Source organism: Nannospalax galili, unplaced genomic scaffold, assembly GCF_000622305.1.
Source record: "Nannospalax galili isolate Female #2095 unplaced genomic scaffold, S.galili_v1.0 scaffold323, whole genome shotgun sequence".
Taxonomy (NCBI): domain Eukaryota; kingdom Metazoa; phylum Chordata; class Mammalia; order Rodentia; family Spalacidae; genus Nannospalax; species Nannospalax galili.
In genome coordinates this window covers 1,759,083-1,767,083 of record NW_008350329.1, presented here as the reverse complement: position 1 = coordinate 1,767,083, position 8,001 = coordinate 1,759,083, and positions in this window count along the sequence as shown.

Genomic DNA, 8,001 nt, shown 5'->3' with positions numbered 1-8,001 from the left:
ATGTCAATAGGCTTGGAATGAATTTTTCTGTATGAAACTGTGTGTTTTGACAATGAAGAGGAGATCTTTTTTAAACATTGGAACCTAATTTAATTTTATCTCTTAGAGAGTTTATAATGAGTATAAGATTTTATAAGTGTAATAATTCATCTGTAAACCTAGAAATGTACAGCCAATTTTGAAAGAGATGTACCCTAGCTCAGAAAAATGTTATTGAATAGGTTAATGCTGTTGTAATGAAATGCTTCTTCTAATTAAAAAAAAAAAGAAAAGAAAAGAAAGAAAAAAGAAAAAAGAAAGAAAAGAACATTTGGGCTTTCTTGTTTAAAAAAAACAAGCATTCTACTTGAAAACATCAAAACATCAACTTTTCTGGGGGTTCCCATGCAATCACCTTCCTAGAAAATAACTATTTCTTACTGTATTTCTCAAGGAAACTGTTACAGGATTGGAATGAACATAGGGTCTATTTATTGCAAATGGTTTTTTTCAAGTTATTCATTAAAATAGGAATCTAGGGGCCAGTAAGATGAACCAATGTGTAAAGCACTTGCCGTGCCAGCCTGACAATCTAAGTCCAATTCCCAGATCCCACAGTGGAAACAGAATTGACTCCATGTGGCACATGTGTACTAATACATATACACACTATACAAATATGCATACTACTAATACTAATTTTTAATATGAATCTACCGTTTCTCTTAAGTCATGGTACTATTTGCCATAAGAGTAGAGTGAAGTAATTTAGGCCATAAAACACACTGTGCATGTACATAGTTTATACACACATACATTTATACACACAAGCTATTTTACATACATGTACATATTATATATAAATATATATTGCATATATTCATGCTCTTTACTTCTACTTCACCATGTAGGTCCCTCAACCCACCATACAGAAAGTTTTATAAAATGAAACTATGAAACTATTCTTTTTCTTCTTTTTCTTTTTTTTTTTTTTCTTTTTCCACTCACCCCAGGGAAAGTGGATCAGGAAAGCTAAGGTGAAAAACTCCCATAATTTTAGTCTTACTATTTACATTAAGAGGTATGCTATTTGCAGCACATGATAATTAAAAGTATCAGACTGGTGGAACTAGCCTTATTGGATGCTTAACAGCCATAGTTTGAGACCTATACTAATGTGGTCAGAGGGGCTTAAAGGGCAGTTTAAGCCCCTTGCCCTCCAAGGTCAACTAAGTTCCATGGGACTATGGAACATCTCTCAAAATGTCCTGTAACTGTGGTGAGTCACCTGTCCTCTTGTTCAAGGAGGACATGGATACCAGGAGATGGATTTAAAACAGTGTCCAGTCTGCAAAGAGAGGGTTCAACTTAGAGGAAACAGCTCATTCATGCCTCCAAGTGAAGCCAGATATGGTCAAGCAGGACCTTTGACTTATCTTCACATAGATGGAACTGGTAAAAGAAAGGAGCCAGGAGCTCCTCCCAAGCTCATGTGACCCCTGAGGAACAGATCCTCAAATGACCTTAAGTGTAAAAATAAATTTATTTATTTGGGCCAACTGCGTGGTCTTAAACACCCAAAAAGGAAAGTATGACCAAATAGTAAAGTCATCAGTATACTTCTTTAAGAGTTCAAGGGATTACACTTCTCAGACATTATAAAAAGTTATTTAGACAATTATTTCTCATTGATGATTTTGTTCCTAACTAGAAAGTACTGTTCAGATGTAAGACTTCAAATCTTGGTCTCCAATACTATAGTGCCCACCTGTAGCTAAGGGAGACAACCAGGTCTTGTTCTAAAACAATAGCCTTTGAGAGGGAACTGACACTGATTCTAACCACTCCAATAGCTATCAAAATACCTGAAAGCAAATCCTGAATTCCTCATTCTAGAGTCCAGCCTTAGAAGACAAAAGAAAAATGAGGAGGAACCCAATAGAGAGATGTTTTTGGAAGCCCTTGTCAAGAAATTCTGTGGGTCTCTCCCTCCCTTCGTGGGTCGTTGGCCACTGGTCCATGAGGACAAAGGGAGCAGAAGTGATGAATGGGATCAGGATGGCCAGTGAGCATGACAGAAAAAGACTTTCTGGGGAGTCAGATTCAGTGATGATACAGCTCCAGGTTCAGTGATACAGCTCTGTTTATTCAGTGGGAGTCAGGGAAAATATAGTGTGGAGGCAGCAGCCAAAGCTTCAGCTGATAGGTGCTCATAGTATGCTTTATTTACATGTGGTAGGGGGAATCCTATCATCTGACTATAGGTCAATGCCTAATTATCATATAGGAAAAAAACCTATGGGTAGTTTTATTTCAGGTAACTATGCCAAAGGTCATGTTCTGAATAAGGTCAGGCATCTGTGCTTGCTGGTACTTTCCAGGTAAGTCAGGCAGAGAACAGGAGGCCCCCGCTGAGAAAGGGAGTTCTTCCATATAGCACCAAGCCCCTTAGAGCTATCTGGACATGGAGGACTAAAACCTTAGGAGCAGGGTCCCCCAACATCTCCCCCTGCTTTGTTTTACAATGGGGAAGTGTCATCGCAAGCTTTAAGAGCCAACTATCTATCTTGGGAGAATCCAAAGTTTGATAATGAACCATGACCTGATTGGTAGTAATTTGTTGGCAAAGAAATTGTATGAAACAGGGAGCAAGCATCAAAATGACACACAGCATAATCAGGGGGCTAACAGAGGGTAGGAGCCATGAAAACAAGGGGTTACTAAACCAACCTAATTGTTCAGTGGGTTGAAATCTTGAAAACAGATCGTTACGAAGTTTTTTGAGAGTATTAACGTTGGTCTCAACGACATTCGATTCCTTTACAAAAAAACAAAACAGCATTCCTCTCCCAATACTATACACGTGCCCCTGTGTTCAGCAGTTATTAAGTCTAGTGCTCTTCTGTTCTAGAGCACAACCCTGGCAAGAGAGTTCATTTGTCATTGGAGAGACTCAAGGCTGTCAGTCATGGATGCCATTGCCTGGTCCAGCTTGTCTAGAAAGTCTCCTGCCAGGTGATGGGTTTGTACGATAGCAGCAATCACAGTGCCTCCAGCACCCAGGGAGAGGACAAGTCCGAGTCCCACTAGCACAGGGATGAAGATTTCTCTTCACTGGTGGCTGTGAAGGAGTAGGGCAGCCTCTTCTTCCTCGAATAGGTACACCTGGGGAGTAATCATTACAGGTACACAAAAGGTGGACAAAGAGGAGTTAACACAGAGTTGGGCTTTTCCTTGGCACCATAGAAAAAGAGGAGAGGTGACTCATGCTGTCCTGGAGAGAGTAATTTAGTGAGGCACTTGAAATGAGTAGGCTTATTCTTGCTGGAAATGCAAATTGGATAGTTAGCCAGTTGTTCAAATAAGGGAATATCCATCAGATGAGAGTCGGTGAAATCTTTTTTTGTTTCTGGGTAAAGAAGAGTGATATTAACTGGTACTGCTGTCAGTAAAGGTCTATTGCTGGATGCACAAAAGAAACAGAGGCATTAGGGTGGGTGGTGAAGGGAAGAAAGTTAGCAACATATTGAATGTATTGGCTCCAGGACATAGTTGATCTTATCTGGTCCTCTGTTTTTCCTGTAGAATAATATTATGATGAGTTAGCACAGGCTTAGCTGCAGGTACAAGCTGTCAAGAGATATGAAAGTCAGCTGTAGGGTAGCTAGAGAATGCACCTGGGTAGAACTTTCCTGTTACTCCGACATGCCAGCAATTGTCCCATGGATCTGCAACATATATTAGGGAATAGTCACGATTCCGATACAGATACTTATTATCCTTTATGTAGATGGGTCTTTCCTCTTCTGTTATACCCTTATATCCCCCAGTTAATCCTAGTTCCAACCTACAGGGATTGAAATAGCAGCAGCCTCCATAGGTATCAACTTCCTTGAGGCATGATGGATCTGTCTGTAGGAAAGGAAAGCAAACATATTTGTCAGTGTTGCATCCACTAGCATTTGGGTATATTATGATTTCTATGGATTTTTGGCAGCCCACTAGGGGGCAGTCTGTGGTTCCAATTATTTGATTTTTTCCTTGAAATGTTTCCCTGACATAAAATTTCCAGAGCATAGTATTGGGGGAGGGGCTGCCTGAAGCGTTGGTGTTAAGCAGGGTAAAAATGGCCATGAGATTGACAGAGAAAGAAGCTTGGGGCGGGGGGGGCATCTGCGATGAGCAGTCTCCACCAGATCATGGATCTCTTTCCATGTGATCCAGTGTGGTTTTGGGTGTTGTTTCCTCTTCTTCCTTTTCTTTGTCTCCAACAGGGTCATGCGAGCCACCTTTTTTGTGGGCGGGGAGGTGCCAGACATTTCTGGCTGGAACCCAGATAGGCTTTGGTTGATCCTATGGAAAAGCACAAACAAATCCTCTCCCTCTGGTCAGTAATGGATCTGGTCCTTTCCAGATTCCATCAAGGGGGTCCCTCCATCTAACCATGATGGGTGGTATGGGGCATGTCTGGGCCCAGTGTCGGGTGATGGGGGGGTGTCAGACCCTCGATATACATTGAGTACATTAAGGGTAAACAAGGCTAATGTTAATTGAATGTTGGGAGAATACGTTGTTTGAGCCTGTCTTTTTAGTTAGTCTTTTAAGGTTTTATGTGACCTTTCCACAATGGATTGTTCTTGTGGGTTATATGGGAGGCCAGTGTGATGGGTGATTTTCCAGGCTTCACAAAATTTTTTAAATGGGGAGCTGGTAAATGCTGGGCCATTATCCATCTTTAGTTATGTGGGGAGGCCCATGATGGCAAAGGATGAGAGCATGTGATTTGTTAGATTTTTTTGAACTTTCACCAGTTTGGGCAGTAGCCCAAAGGAAGTGGGAGTAAGTGTCTACAGTTACAAATAGTATTTTTGTCTGCTGAATTGGGAGACGTGGGTTACATCAACTTGCAAGAGGGCATTAGATTTTAGCCCCTGAGGATTGGTGCCCATTTGTTGTATAGCAGGGGTATGTATCATCGATGCACAGGAAGAGCAGGTTTTAACAATGCGTTTAAGTTGTTTGAGGGGAATGTGGGGGAATCTCAGATGAAGCCCTTGTAAATTAATGTGGGTGGCATGGTGGAGGTGCTGGGCCTCTGTTACACTGGCAGAGAATGTTCCAGCCATGGCTACCTCATCTGCTATGGCATTTCCTTTAGTAAGAGGAGTGGGACCTGATATGCTGGACAAATAACAGAGCCACTCATTTTTGTAGCAATGTAGAAATTTTAATTAGCATGGGTGAGAGGGGGTTGCCATCTATTTTGACAAAGGAGCGACCTAGCCATGGGAGTAAATTAACAGGATAAATGCTGTCAGAATAAAGGCTGAAGGGTTCATCAATCTTATCAAGAGCCATATGGATGGCAAAGAGCTCTTTAAATTGTGGAGATTTATCAGATAGGGGTTGAAAATATATCATAGGGAGGTCATTAGGGGAGTCATATATGACCAATGCCGCCCCCTTTTTCCCCCCATGTGTAAAGGCTGTTGTAGTATTTTTTATGGGTTTGTGGCAGAAGAGCCAAGGTGGGAGCCAGCAAAATACTGGAATAACTGACATCCATTTATCTTTGGGATAGTGATTATCAATCTGTCCCAGGAAGCCTATTAAGCTAATTGAAAAAGAGAAATGATGTTTTAAGAGCCATTGAACATCCGACAACGGGAAGGGGATAAAGAGAGAATCAGGTTCTTTCCCTATAATCTGTAGGGTTCTTTCTCTTCCTTGACAAATCATAGGTGCAAGGGTGTCTACTTCTGTAAGAAAGCAAGGAGCACCCCCTACTGGTGTGTGAAGCCGTTCTAGTACTCCATGTGGCTGATGAATTGCTCCCACCATGGTGGGGGAGGAGTTAAAAATTAAGAGTTGAACCAGCAGCTTGGGGTCATATCTGGCTAGTGTTGCCTTTTGGAAGTGGTTGTTAATTATTTGGAGAGCCTTTTTGGCATCTGGGTTTAGATATCGTCTGGAGGCTGGGTTTTTGTCTCCCTTTAAGAGTTAAAAGAGTGGCTGTAATTGACTTGTGGTGATGGGAAGCCAGGGCCTTAGCCAATTAATGTTGCCTAAAAAGCTCTGAAGGGAATTAAGGGTAAGGGGATGGGGGGTATCCAGGATAGGTTTAAGGGGCCTAACAGTAATAGGCGTTATTTCAGTCTCCAGGAAGGTAATGGGGGGGAACTGATTGTATCTTATTTGTGGCTATCATAAAACCTCTTGTCTCTAGGGTGTTTATCATAGCATCTCTCAGGTCCTCTAGAGAGGAATCCTCAACTTGCCAGACCAAGAAATCATCCATGTAATGATAAACATGTAGGCCTGTTTTTCAGAAGGGGTACCAGTGTATTTGCAATGGCCTCCTGGAGGGCTATTTGCCATACCCTGTGGTAGAACTTGCCATTCATATCGATCAGCTGGCCCAGAATTGTTAATTTTTGGAACTGAGAAGGCAAAATGTTGGCAATCATTATTGTGTAAACAGATGGGGAAGCAGTCTTTTATATCTAGGATTAACAGGAGTATTAATGGGGATGGCAGAGATCATGGGCAGGCCTCTTCAGGGTGATCCCCATATTTTCATGGTTTTGTTTATGGTTCTGAGGTCTTGTAGCAGTCGCCATGCCCCTGCCTTTTTCTTTATTACAAAGACCGGAGTGTTCCATGGGCTCCTAGAGGGCCTAATGTGACCCAGCTGTAACTGCTCTTTTACAAGTTATTGTAAAATTAGTAATTTCTCCCTAGGTAATGGCCACTGTTCCACCCAGACTGATTCTTTGGTGATCCAGATGAGGCAGGGAGTCTGGTAACCAACAGTGGCCATTAGGATTGGGAGTTCTTTTGTTTTAGGAACCTCATATGATCATCTATTTAAAGGCATTCTCCTTCAGATCCACTGGCAAGATCTACACTGAGGTCTTCCAAGAGATCTCGTCCTATGATATTTGTGGTTATATCTGCAATCAGGGGTCTTATCATGCCAACCTCTCCATCAGGATCCTCCCATTTATAGAAGTTTTTATTGATGAATGCTCGGGAGGGCCCCCCTACTCCCATTAGTTGGGGTCCTGGTATTAATTCCCAGTGTGGGGGAACCTCAGATCACCTTAAGATGATTTTATCAGCCCTGGTGTCAAGTAGGCATTTGAAAGGTTTATTGTCTATTTTTATGGTTAATTTTGGATGGGTATTTTCTGTAATACTGGTTACCCATAATGTTTGTGGCTTCCCTCTTGTTAGCGGGGCTGAGGGTTGCCCCGGAAGGAGTTTAAAGGTGGCAAAGGTTTGCCATCTCTGTCATATTTAGATTTACAATCTCTTTTCCAGTGAAAGGCCCTTTTACAGCGAGGACAGAGGGTGTTAGGGGGTCGAGTGGCAGCCGAAATGTTTTTTGGGCAATTTTCTTTCCAGTGTCCAGTTTCTCCATGTTTAAAACATTTTGAGTTGGATCGGATTGCAGCTACAAAGGCCTGGGCAAGGGAGGAGCCCTGGTATCTGGCAGTCCCAATGTCATGGGTGGCCACAATCCATTTGTCATAATATTCATTTTTTAGTCCCTGGCATGCTTTTCTGTGCTCAGGGGTCATCCCTTCCCAGACAAGGTTGTTTAAAAGTATTGCTTTGGCCGTAGGGTCTGTTTTTTTCTATCTAAACTGGCCTGTAGTCTTAGTATAAAGTCTGGGAGGGTTTCAGTTGGTTTCTGCTTTAGGAAGGTTAATGAAGAGGTCTCTCCAGGCCCTGTGGACAAGGGGGTTAGGTGGTCCCAGGCCTGTAATGCACATAAGCGAATTTGCTCAATGCAGCCAGCAGTAATTGCAGCTTGCTGAATTCCTGTGAAGTTGCCCTGACCAAAAAGCTGGTCATAATTCCAATCCAATCTATGAATCCAGGTGGTGAATCTTGTCCTTGTTGTGGTCTTAGTTGTTGATTATGTATGTCATTCTTTTTAACCTGCATCAGGCATTCATCTCTAAATAAAGCCTCCCATTGTACAAATAATGGACTGAGGAGGGTGGATCTACAGCT